At 39.0% G+C, this 14,107-nt stretch overlaps 1 protein-coding gene across 1 annotated transcript in view; it reads right to left on the bottom strand.

Moving 5' to 3' along the window:
• The window catches only part of otud7a (OTU deubiquitinase 7A), a 38,400-nt gene that overhangs the window by 20,757 nt on the left and 3,536 nt on the right, over nt 1-14,107 (bottom strand). The window contains exon 2 of the mRNA XM_039807793.1: nt 1,157-1,274. The gene's annotated coding sequence lies outside the window, so the exon portion shown is untranslated. The remainder of the gene's footprint in view (nt 1-1,156; nt 1,275-14,107) is intronic.

The raw sequence follows: 14,107 nt of genomic DNA, 5'->3' as shown, positions 1-14,107 counted from the left end.
AATGTAGTACTCTTTTGGTATTGGTATCACTTTAAAGGTGCGCCACATTTCTTTTCCCAGGTTGGCGAAGGTATGATGAACCCAACAGTACTCTGCCTCTGATTGGCTCATTCTGGTATTCTTAACTGAACCCTAACCAATCTCACTCCTAAACATAACCAATCCAACCAACGAAGGCAACGAGTACTAGCCCATCAGAAGCACAGCAGGGCATGTGATGCCTTCCCCATTCGGATAAACGCAAATTTGATAAGGATGCTTAAACAATATCCAGCATATGTACCAGTGAATATTTATGGCACCAGAAGCAGTGGTGGATTGTAACTAAGTACATATACTCAAGAACTGTACTTACGTACAGAGCTACTTGTACTTTACTTGAGTGTCATTTTATGTTACTCTTTACTTTTGCTACACTATATTTTAGAGGTAAATATTGTACTGTAAATACAATACAGTTATTTTACAGCTATAGTTACTTTGCTGATTAGGATTTTATATGCACAACATACAATCAGCTTATAAAATATGACACATTGTGACAAATGAAACAACCAAACCGTAGATAATGCATTTTAAATTACCTCTAGATTGACCAACTATTAGGATACGTAAGATCCTATATACCATATTAATGCATCAGTAACAATGACCCAATAATATGATACTGTTTAGTATACCGATCACAGGAGACGTTTGTCTGCATAACACATACTTTAACATTTGATACTTTCAGTGGATTTTCAGTGCTTCTGTACAAATATGAATGTAAGACAGTAATGGAGTATTTTTGCACTTTTGTATTGCTACATTCACTTCAGCAAATAATCTAACCAGGATGTATGTGGGATTGACTCAGTGCATGTTCCATCATTGTAAATCGACATGTTACCCAGTGCAGCTGTGTGGCTCATTTGTGTGTTTTTAATAGCGTTTGGAAAAGAATGGAGATCCATGGCACAAAGTCTTTGCCTACACAAGCAACACTTAATAATCAAATCAATGCATTTTTTGTTTTGGTCTTTTTATGTGATTTGTTGTTTATCAGAAAAATATAGAATACCTCCAGCCTTATCCTTTTAATGTTATTTAGCAGCTGCCAGTGAAAATGTGGATGACTGTGATTCAACTTCCTTCTGTTAGTTATCACACATACTTTCTGTATTTTCGCTGAGGGTTGTTGAGAAGCCATCTGATGACCACGGGACTGTCAGGACCAGATGCAGCTCTAGTCCATGGCTTCAGAGGCAGTAGAGGAGAGGATGCAGAGAACCCTGAAACACATACATACATATTAAAAGTTATCACCCTGAAACAGAAAGTTATGGCTCTCAGTTCTGATTGACTGAGTTCAATTTGAAGCTGCTATAACACGCCCAACCGACAGACACCTGGGACTGCATCAGGGTTAATATGCAAATTCATAAATTACCCTTCAAGCTATTACTTTCATCATGTGTCATTTAGAAACCATTTGGTCTACTGACTACTCATAGAAGTGACAGATAGTATTGCTCTTGAACAGCCAACATTAAATTACTGATTGAAAATTTAAGACTCATTTTTTAATTTCACATAATCTTCACTAAATGTGAAATTACCTCACTTGATGACGTGCTTGAGTACTTTTAGAGCAGGGTTTTTATCTGCCTTGTAATGTGTGTGACTACAACTGTCAGCTAATGTATGAAGCTGCTTCATTTCTTCTTCATAAACATTACCCTAAACAGCTCAAAAAGCCTAACGTTTAGGTATCAGCAGCACTTAAAGGTGCACTATGAGTTCCTGCATGGTCACTTCTGTTGACGTTCCAAGTAAATTCCAAACAAAACAGAGCAAGTTTGCCCCTCCCCCATGTTTCCGTAACTGTTATGACTAACTGACTAACTGTCACTAACCCCCACCCCCTCCCCCAACCATGTTGTCGGTGATTGGCTGGAACGTGGTTTGTTGTATTTTGGTGCACAGCCTGTGCCCCTAGTGTTTGTTTGACGTTTACGACCCCTGTGTTGTCTCCCAGAGACCAGGCTTTTTCACAGTGTATTCAGGGGGCAGGCAGCTAGCGGATCAAGGAGAGATGCCTACGATTTGAGACAAAAATTAAATCGCGCTGAAACCATGCAGGAACTCATTGTGCACCTTTAAAAGTTTTTTTTAAGATCAACTTTTTTTTATTTTTAGATTTTTTTGAACATACAGAACAGAACAGACAAATACAACTGAACAAGAACAACAACCCTCTTCCACCTTCTGCGGTCTCGAGAAAACAAAAACAAACAAATAAACAAAAACAAAAAAAGAAATCACCAAAAGCAGCACCATTGTTTTTTGAAAGACCCCACCTTCTGAAGGCGTAATCACATTTTCAGTTTCTCACACTAAGATGCAGGTGTTTATGTGACACCAACACTGACGTTATAAAGAAAGTGCAGCGCTAGCGTCACAATCTTTGTTTTTATGTAACCAAACGCAAACATGCTGATGCCGGTAAAGGCGGAGAAGGTCACTGCTGGAGTTGTTGTGTTCTAGGATGATGCTGCGTGTTACAGCAGGCAGAGAGACAAACACACATGGAAACAGTGAGAGAAGAGTGTGAGAGCAGCCACACAGAGCAACAGCGGAAACTCAGAGGATATTCTACAACTGTCCCCGGTGGATCACACCGGCCGACGCCTCTCTCCACCCTTTCAGCCGAACACTGGCATGTGCCTCCAAGCCCTCCTAAGTGGGACTGAAATATCCTTCAGTGTCATGCATAATTCACATGAACAGTAAAAATATTAATATACTGTGTGTGTCCTCTGTTTATTTGAACTTTAACCAAAGCACTATGGGTTCATTTTGAAACCAGAGCAACTACTCACTTAAAATACCAGTAAGTCTTGCAAACTGTAGTGTAAATTTGAAAAAGTGGACGCTGACTCTTGACCATGAATTATATGGAGTTTGATGGATTGATTGTTAATATTTGGCCTGAACCATCACCAACAAGGGTGGAACAACTACTTCAACTGACTACTTCAATCATTGCTGCAAGGCCAACATGTCAGTGATGACAATAACAAAAGTAATTAGCAGGGCTGGAAATATCACAAGAATATTACACTCAAGCAGAAGTTACTTGACTAATGTTGTCCTCAAGTATAAGTGAGATTACTTGTGTTGAAAAATAATTAAGAAGTAGCTCTGCCACTAGAGCTACAGCTGGCCCCTTTAGTGTCACAATAACTATACTGTCGGCTTCAATGTCATTCTTTTATTGGTGGTAAGTACCTAAGTACATTTACCCAATCCTGAAGTATTTGTACTTATATATCTATTTTATGCTACTTATATATACTTTTACTTCACCACATTTCAGAGAAAACTTTTTTTTTTACATGTAAAACATGTGAACCGTTTTATAAGTAGCATTGTTACAGATTAAACTATAACTATCCAATAATATAACTATATAACACTGACGGGGTTATTGTGAAAACAAATGCACTTTTACCTTTGCTACTTGACTTTAGGTACATTTTTTGCCAATACCTCTTGTGAAGTTTTTAATGCCAGACTATTACTTAATGGAGTATGTTTACACTGTGTTATTGCTACTATTACTTGACAGATTACAAAAACCTATGAGTAAACGGAGAATAACATATTTTAGAGTTTACCAAAAAGCACTTGAAAATGCTGCTCAAATACAATATTGAGAGTACACACTCTATGTTTCCACACTCGGTTAATAGTCAGAGTGTGGCTGCTAGTATATTTGGGTCAGAGATGAACACACAATGTTCACTATAGGCTGCATCTTTGATCTTGTGCTGTCAATACAAACACTTAAGCTTTAAGACCACGGGGGAAAACGTGTGGCCTTGCACTGCAACCAGCTACTGCCTCATTTCCCCTCAGCTGCTGAGCAGCAGACGTATTAATAACAGAGCAGAGTCAAGTTGTGTATTCTCCTTATTGTATTCACAAAAGCACTTACACACACTGCATCATCAGCAGGCCCTTCATATTTACAAGGGCCCGTTTGTAGACAGTTGAAACAAAGATGATGGTTTCTTAATCAACTCCCTGGTCAAACACAAGAGGATGGGCCACGGAATTCTCCTCCGGCATCAGTTTACACAACTGCATTGGTCCACAGACACTATACAATCAGATGTAGCCTTTAGCATCATGGCATAAATGAAACACCTACAAAGTACTTAATACATGCAAGTTCAAATAAGTTTTTTCATAAATTACAGCTATAATTTGGATGCAAGCACTAAAGCAGAGCCAACTTTTATAAATGAGCCCCCCTGGTTGGATGTACCCTGCTGCGAGCCGTACGCTGCTGATGTTTTTAATTTAAGGATCGAAAGACAAGCTGCTTTTTTATTAAGTGACATTTAAAATGTAGTATCCGTGCCATGTGTATATTTAACAACTATTACCAAATACTCAATCAATCATTAGCAACTGTCAATCAAATGTTATAAGTACACTTTACAACACAAGACAATAAACTTACCTGTGTGAATTCTTCAGCTGCAGGGTGCTTAAATCTAATTAACCTTTTGTCAGAAATCTCTTGTGAACTTGTGAAACAATAAAAAAAGCTTACCGTTTTGACTCAAAAATAATTAAATGCAACAAAAAACTACTCTATGCATGCTGAATGATGCTGTACAACAGCGCCCCAACTACTACTTCCTTTTTTATTTTTAACACTATTTAAAGTCTCACAACTTGAAACCACAAGTAAACCAGTTGGCTGATTTGAATGTGTGACAAGACTTACTGTGAGTGGATCTACAGAACTCAACAAGGAAAACTTGGTATCTGTGAATACTTTAGAGTTCAAAAACAGATGATCACAGGAAAAATTATGCACAACAGCTTTCCATCGTCACAAGCTTATTTGTCATAATACAGATTTTCTATTCCATAACGTCCACCATTGCATGCAAATGCGCAACAGGTTATTTTTCCATGATGTGAGTGTATATACGTAGTCATTTTACAATAATAGGATGCATTATAGCTGAGATAATTGTCTCCATAGTGAGCTGTGATCGCCCACATGCAAGGCAGATACACACAGCAGGTGGGAGGTGAACATACAGTACAAATACTTAGATACCACTCTTTGCACTGCATCTCCTCTGTACCTGGAATATGGCAGCAAATGGCAGCAAATCCTATACATGCACACCAATGTTAAAAACAGTGTATTTGCATTTATTCTCTTAAAACAAGCTTTTTAAATGGTAGCTTCTATTTTACAGCTATTATATTTTGCAAATGTGAGTTTATGTAGATGTCAGAGTAGACTGATTGCCCCAAGTGGACTGTATGCCACAGCACGAAATACTGATGCTGTAAGGAAAAATGATGTTCATTGCATTACAAAAGTCTTATAATTAATGTTTTTTTTTCTTTCCATAAACCTGCTTAAACAAGTTAGCTTAAAAAAATATTTGCAAATTTCTATGAGTTCGTAAAAACAAACAAAATGGCATAAACACAAAGTGAATCCTGTCATCACACCCTCTCCTGCTGCAAGACCAGCTTGACTTCACTTGTTAGTGTGATGATAGAAGATGAACTGTACCTTTTTATAAAGGCCGGATGTCACACATTGACGAGCTGCTGCTGAACCTGCCAGTGGCAGAACATCTGGTGTCAGACTGTGACCCACCTCCAGGAGGGTTCTCCAAATTGTATCATTCTTAAATAGGCCTATGTGTATAAAAATGATTAGTTGATTGACAGGAAACTGATCTACAACAAATATGCTCTGCTTTCTCTCTTTCTTTCTCTTATATAATTTTTATTTTTTAATTTTTAAAATTTTGGTTGCTTACTTGTTATTTAGTTTTACACGCAGATATTGTTATGTTTATTTTATTTTCTGTATGTGTCATGAAATGCTTTAATATTGTCTGATTAAATGTTGTTTTGGACCCCAGGAAGACTAGCTGGTCGTCTAGATGTCAGCTAATGGGGATCCTCCAAATACAAAAAAATTGGATATGTTTGGGTTTTGAAGACATCACTTAGGCTAGGGCATAGGGACCTAGTAATAGGCATTCTTTAATATTCTGTATATGTATATTGTTTTTTTGTTTGTTTTAACTGGTTTGGAAGTTAATCAGTAATTCTTCTAGCCGTATATGTCTTGGATTGATTGTGCCATATAATCTGATCTAAGCAATTTGTTGAAATTAAATACATCAAACGTTTTATCTTCAGATTAAATAATTTGCAAATTGATGATTGTATGATGTATACTAAAAAAGAAAACCCACAGATGACACATGATGATCTCTAATAAAGGCTTCATACAGAAACAGCACATTTGTCAGCTTGTAGTTGTAAATAAAAATGACCACAGAATGTGGTTGAGAAAAAAGGAACAATATCAAAACAAAAGGAAACATTTATGAAAGATACAGTTGATCTGAGTGACTGATTCAATGCATTCTTCTTGTGGAGGACTAGCTCACTCCAGCTTCTGAGTGTAATAGGTCGCACTAGTCCAGAGAGTCAAAAGGACAGTTGAAACCTGAAACCTGAGCCCAATTTACAAAATAGTGGCAGGGGACTTGTCCAGCAAGGGTCGGACATAAGATGCTGGCTTGTTGGTTAAACACAAACTAAGTTACTCAAACCTCAAGTGAGTCTGATCCATCCTCTGCTGGACAGAATATTTTGGATTCTTCAAGGCAGGCAGGGAACAAAATCTTACGTTCTGGCTCGTACACACAGCTCTGTCGGGCCAACTATGGCTTCATCACCAGTGTGTGAGCTGAGCTGCAGTTAGCAGGGCCAAGCACCAACAGGCTAAAACTGCTGTGCTCAACACTGGTAGATAAAACACCCTATGATCTCCCTCTCTGGAGTGCATGAGTGCATGAGTACACAAATGTGTGTGAATGTGCATCAGTACTGACTAATCAACACAATACATTAGCGTGCTTCATAACAACGTGCACGTAAGTGGCATGGAAAATTCATGTAATGGGATATTACAATGTCTCACCAAAGTACAAACTAAGCACTTCCTCTCTATTTCTCAGTCCTCGCTTGAGAGCACAACATTCAATCAGTGAATTTCAATGCAGACTGGAAGCACCACTTGCTATTCAGCCTTCATATCAGTCAGTCAGCCTCAATCTCTGTCCCTCCTCCTCCTCCTGCAGCCACAATGGCAAGCTTGTACTTGTGGTGGTTGTGTATGTGCCTCACTACAGTGCTCAGGGCAGCATATGTGTGCGTGTACATGTTTATACGCCGCCATATAGATGATATTATAGGCAGCCATGTGGAATGTATGACGTGTTTTAATCAGTGCTTGGGACGATGTGTTCAAGCGAGGGCTCTTCACCTTGCACTGGCTCATCAAGTTAAGCCATTTTGATTTTTGAGAGCTCTATCTACGTGTCTGTCTTTCTCTCCAGTCACCACCTGGGGGTGTGCCCAGTCCCTCTTTATGCATGCATTATGCTCCATTACTAGTGGGACTTCCCCTGCCTTCAGGACCCACAGACAGCATTTATTTGCCATGACACCCTGAGAAATCAACTGCTAAGCCCCACCTTCCAGTGGCAATAAGATTGAGAAGCAAACAGCGAGAAAGCCAAAGAACAGACACATTTGCATGTCAGTCAAACACTAACCACCCTTTGACACGAAGCAGGAGAGTGTACCACCCTAAACTCTTGACCTCTAGACAGTGTGTGTGATAACTGCAGAGAAACCTTCTTTCTTAGTCCTTCTCAGAACTTAAAGAAAGCCAGACGTCTGGGCAGCACCCCCCCTCACATGCTGCGAGAAAGATGCTGCTGGAAGCAATAATGTCACTTTGCATCTCATTGCTGCGCTGCACACTGCCAGCACAGCATATGCATGGAAGGAAGAGCTGTTGTCAATTGGCACTAAATGCATCATCGCATTAATATTTGAGGTAAATTTCAATTAATGCTGCAGTGGGCAGCATGAGCACTACACTGTGTAACTACCTAAGGGACACAAACCTTTCATCAAAATGACACATATTACAGCTTCGTCTGTGTTTGATTATTTACAGATACAAAAACAACAGGATGCACATCATATTTCCTAAAAAGCATTATTTAGTATTTACACTACAAGCAATAAATCCATGTAACAGAGCAACTTATAATTTTTCTGTCTGACCTCAAACCTTCAGTTCTAACAGTGCTGCAGCACAGCTGTGTGTGCAGCGTGCAACCAAACAAAGAGATGGTTGCAGAGGGGCACAGAACAAGATCGTAACCCCTTAAAATGTCAGTCCCTCCAGCCCCCCTACCACAGCGGCCAATACCTCTTTTCCAGACTGGGCCCTTTTCGACAGAATGCCACAAGCAGACAGCTGTGACTAGAGACCAAAGGCTCACCAAAAAAAAAAAGATTTCAGCCTTTCTGTTGATTTGAGAAGAAAGGTAAAAAAGCATGATGTCTGTGTGTGCTAAATTACACAATTACAATACACAGTGTCAGGTGTATTAATGATAAGATAAAAAAGGGGGATAAAAGCATGGAAGCTGGGATGTTGCATATACACAGAAGAAACATGAAGAACTGCTTGCTTTCCGAATTCTTATTTTCTAATCCCACGTAAAATAAACCGACCAACTGGCTAAAGCCAGCCGGTGTTTCTTATCTGAGTTTGTACTAAGGGAGGGTGTAGAGGTTTGACAGAGGGTGTCCTCTCAAGTGTTGAACACACACAAATCTTTTGCTTGCTTACTTCGCCTTCCACCGTCCTCGGCAGCCAGCTCAAAGACCTATATGAAGCTTGAAGATAGTAGATTCAATCAGAATCATGGCACTTGGCTTTAATGGCCAAGTAAGTTTGAACACATACAAGGAATTTGAGTCCAGCTTTTTGTTGCTCTAAATGTACATAAACAGAAAAAGACATACGGCTAAAAACAATGACAACAAAGCAGAACAAGCTTGATAGGTACTATCTGAAAAGATTGTCAGGTCAGTGATAATTAGGGGTGTGCAGTATATTTTTTTTTACATTCAAGCCCAAAGGATATGTACAAAGGTTATAATGATGCCTCTTCAGAATCCACACACGCACGCACGCACACATGCGCGCGCGCACACACACACACACACACACACACACACACACACACACACACACACACACACACACACACACACACACACACACACACACACACACACACACACACACAACCACATATAGCTTGGCTAAGCAGCTGTACAGTACCTCATGTTCTCTTGTCAACCTGATTATTTCATCTTGGTACCATGAAAAAAAACACAACTGTAAAACAGCATTTACTGCAAAGCAGAGCACAATGTCAGGTTGGCTAGAACACTTACAGTGGTAGCTTTTTTTAAACAAGCATCTGAGATGAAGAGAGATATCAAGGGACTAATTGTATTCAGCTGAAACTCTGCTTCAATCATAGGGTGACTACGATGCCCTACAATGACCCCCAAATATAAGAATTGTATTATCTCCACAGATCCAATAAGAAAGGAAACGCTGGAAGAGATTGTTTTGACACCTGTTATATCTCGGCTCTATGTCTCACAATACCTGTATAGTTCAGTGTTGGATTAAGTGTGTGCGTGGGTATACTCTAGTAGGTGGTGAGGGCAATATCACATAACCTTGTTCTGAATTTAGTATCTGAAGAAAAAGACATGAAAACCCATAAACCCGTAGGTTCCTGAATAGAAAAAGGACTTTTCTGGCTTTACCACAAGAATGCTGTGGTGATCTTTCACCAATTAGTTACCAATTTAAACAAATACTAAATGGGTGTAGCTCTTTCTTCAGTCTGCAACTGCTTTCGGTGTGTCTTTCAGCAAGATACTTAAAGCCACTAGCAGTGGTGGAATGTAACTAAGTACATTTACTCAAGTACTGTACTTAAGTACAAATTTGAGGTACTTGTACTTTACTTGAGTCTTTTCTTTTCATGACACTTTCTACTTCTACTCCACTACAATTCAGAGGGAAATATTACTCCACCACATTAATCTGACAGCTTTAGTTACTAGTTACTTAACAAATTAAGATTTTTGCACATAAAACACATGTAGTTTATAAAATATGTTTTATCATAAATTAAACAACTCAACAATATATAGGCCTACAAGTACAGCTGAATTGATTGGACAATTAAACACTTAGTTGATGTTTTGATCATTTTCAGTTTCTAAAATGGGAGTCTTTTTCTGCATGGAGTACTTTTCCTTTAAGTACATTTTCCTAATAATACATACTTATACTTTTCAATGCAGGACTTTTACTTGTAACAGAGTATTTTTACAGTGTGGTATTAGTACTTTTACTTAAGTAAAGGCTCTGAATACTTCTTCCACCACTGCCCACTTGAGATCTACGTAGCAAAAGGGGAAGGCAACACCTCTGGTGCAATTTGTAGTTGGGTGCAGTCACTTTAAGGTAAGTTAGGTAAATTATCAATTATATTGATATTTCGTCCCACCAGTGTACTTCATGAAGATGCTATTCAATTTCTGAGTTCCAGTATTGAGGCCAATTAGGTTCTAATACAGGTGTTACTGCCTTTGTTTTTGACTGTTGCGTTGAATTGAATTAAACCACACACGACACACATACACAAAGAAATACATGCACAAAGGCATTGCTTGTATTCACCCTGTCAAGCCACCTTTTGGCAATATATTTTCCTAACTGGAACTTGACTATTTGTGATTTCATTAGTCACTTTAGTGGGGGGCTGGAAGTGTATGAGAGAGACCACTTTCAGCCATTCTTGTAGTACAATGTCAATGAATCATTAAATACTATCGTATTTTTCTTTGGGACGTCATCTTCGGCTTTGGGAAACACCGATCGACATTTTTCCCCATTTTAAAGTGCTCATATTGTGCTTTTTGGCTTTTCCCCTTTTCTTTATTGTGTTATATATCTTTTTGTGCACGTATAGGTTTACAAAGTGAAAAAGCCCAAAGTCCACCCCAAAAGGACTTAACTCTGTTCACAAACTGCTCCAAACAGCTCTATTGTAGTCCAGCCTTTACTTCCGTGATGAACGTGCGTCACTTTGTAACACACGTTATAATGCTCGCCTAGCTGCTAGCTAGGGTTGCACGATATTGACAAAATGTGATATTGCGACATCGATTATGAATATTGCAATATCGATATTAATTTCAATTTTTTTAAACATATGTAAAATCACAAAAGTTATGGGAAAATGCATCAAAATAGATTCTTAACAAATTAAACAAGTTTTCTTACAACACAAGGTTTATTTCAACTGTCAGTAGACACTGTCACTCTGTTGAAATATGCACACACGTGGTACGCTCCATAGGGTTTGTCACGTAGTGGACCCGTTCGCTGACGTGTACTAACGTGCAAGTGGCACGGTAACTGGCCAATGAAACAGGATCATTATAGCGTTTGAAGTGGGCTCTAAATCGAACACAACTAAGCCACACAGCCAACGGACGGGACACAGCGCTCCACAAAATCTTGCATACTTATTGCAACACTTTCAATATAATATTGCGATAACAATATTGAGTCGATATATGTCTTGCACCCCAACTGCTAGCATGGCACTTCCTCAGGCTCTGCAACTGACTAGCTAGCAGTACTTACTGCGCATGTGCGACTCCCAACAAAGACGGTACAGAAGTGAGTCACACTGAAGCTAAAACAGAGAGCTCAACACACAGGGTGAAAAGATGAGCTGCAGCAATGTGCAGTACAACAAATATATGGTGTTTTCTGAAAATTAAACCACATAAACCTATTCTGGTACAACCTCTAAATATAATTAGTGCTGTCAGTTAAACGCGTTATTAACGGCGTAAACGCAAACCCATTTTAATGGCGTACATTTTTTTATCGCGAGATTAACGTTCTTTTTGGCCTAGCAAACTTTGTAGTTTTTTTTCACATGCTGTTGCAACAACTAGTAACGTTAGACAAAAAGAAGTCAAGGGACATTTAGAATAGATAAAAATGTGTGATTAATTGCGAGTTAACTATGACATTAATGCGATTAATTGCGATTAAATATTTTTATCGTTTGACAGCACTATAATATATACGTACATAATAGTCCTTGTTGCTGACAGAAAAAATATTCTGAACCTGAATCTGAATTACAACACATAATTTAAATCTAACCATGGCCACTGGCCACTGTATTCTCATCAGAGGTAATAGAAAAATGCTCTGAAGCTAAAAAAATGTTAAGACTCAAACAATATAGCCAGTAAATAAAACTTTGCTCAAACAGACAGACTAACTATGTTTTTAGCACTGTGCTACAATATTAACATACTTTTACCAAGCAGAGGAACAGGATTGAATGCACTTCTTACTCTACCTAATCTACTACTTACTTAACTGCAATAGTCAATTTTATCTGACAACCAAACTGTGCCTGTCGATGATACTTGATTAGAGCACAGTTCAACAGTTAATGTGGATAATCCACAAACTCTTTTATATAAACTTTTACGTTGGCCACTTGGATGAAAACAAATGTTGCTTTGTAACTTTGTCTGATGTGTGATGCCTTAAGTGCATCCAAAAAGAGAGCATTTAGTGGGTGTGGATTCATTGCAGAGGAAATATGTTGTCATACTCAGACCAGTATCAGTAATTTAGACCAAACCAGAATCAAACTTAGAAGTTTCCAATAACACAATCTACATGTCAAGTGACCTAACACGGGGTCCAGATCCCACAGTTGAGAAATTACAGTATGTGGGTGGGGGGATGGCCGATAAGCTTATGAGAGTGCGTGGGAGAGGCATTCAAAAAGCAGTGGGAGAAAGTAGTTACAGGGTAAATAATCTGAGCAGACCTCTGCCACATATTCTTGTGAAATTAATACAACTCTGAATGAACAGTATTTGACATCAAAATAAGTTCCCTAAAAACCTGTATAAGATAAATATATTGTACAAAAACATAAGCCTGACCCTCTTAAGTCATCTCAGATCTCTTCTTCATCCTCTCACAAGTAAGGAGACAACAAAAATGGGCGAAATATTACTACAGCGGAGAAAGGGGAAATTTTCTCCCCAACATTCTGTGAATGAGTTTTGTTAAACGTGTGTTGAGATGTGCTGCATCTTATGGCGATGAAAGAAAGGGCAGTGACAGTGACAGACAGCAGGGCATTTGTTTTATCTACTTAAGAAAATGAATGACGCAAGCTGAACAAGTGCACTACTGCTCTTCTCAGGGTGGCGCGTAACCTGCATTTCACTTTTAATATCTCCTTCAGCGGAAATAAACTGTGAGACAAAATGGAGATACACTGAGTTTCCAACAAATGCAGCGGGGTTTTGCAGAGAGGCCTGACCTCTTTTTCTGAATGAATGAAAATGACCTACGCTGTGGGCCTGCATGAATCTAAATTGAGTCACCAAGGGTATCCTGTGCAACAGCATTCTGTTTGATTTAGAAACTGCTCCCTTGCTGATTCGAAGGCAGGGCAGGGGATGGCTGTGCCCATTGGGCCTTGTGGGGAGAATGTCAGAATGGCAGACGTCTCCAGCAGCCAGCCTGCTCCCAGACTCAGCACCAGACAAGTGAAGCAACACAAATGCAATTAGCTGAAGGAGGCGCAGACACACGCATACACAAGCTATGTCTGTCACAGAGGATATGTTCTTGGCAAAACACAACATTCAACTCCTTTTGCTGCCTGTGTCACATTTGGATAAAGACTGAGAAAAAGCTCTGTCTGTCACACATAAACACACAACCTGTGGTCTCTTTCTGTTAGAGGGTGTCACTCTCTCAGTCTTGATGACAACACCTTGTCATCGGTGATGACAGTTCAATCTCAGACAATGTGTGCAACTGTAAAAAATGTGTATGCCAAATCAACTCAAATCACCAAACTCTGGTTGCCATAAAAATGTTCAACAGAAACATCATCTATTGCAAAACTTTTAACTGTATTTTTAACTGAAACCTCAGCCATCACTATGTCTGTTACACCATAATAGCCATAATCACACATGCTACATGGTGTCTTCAGGGGTAGTACATTGTTATAAATATTATAATAAACCTTTCTATTATATC

Source organism: Perca fluviatilis, chromosome 8 (genome assembly GCF_010015445.1).
Source record: "Perca fluviatilis chromosome 8, GENO_Pfluv_1.0, whole genome shotgun sequence".
Lineage (NCBI taxonomy): Eukaryota > Metazoa > Chordata > Actinopteri > Perciformes > Percidae > Perca > Perca fluviatilis.
This window is presented reverse-complemented; position numbering and strand designations above follow the sequence as displayed.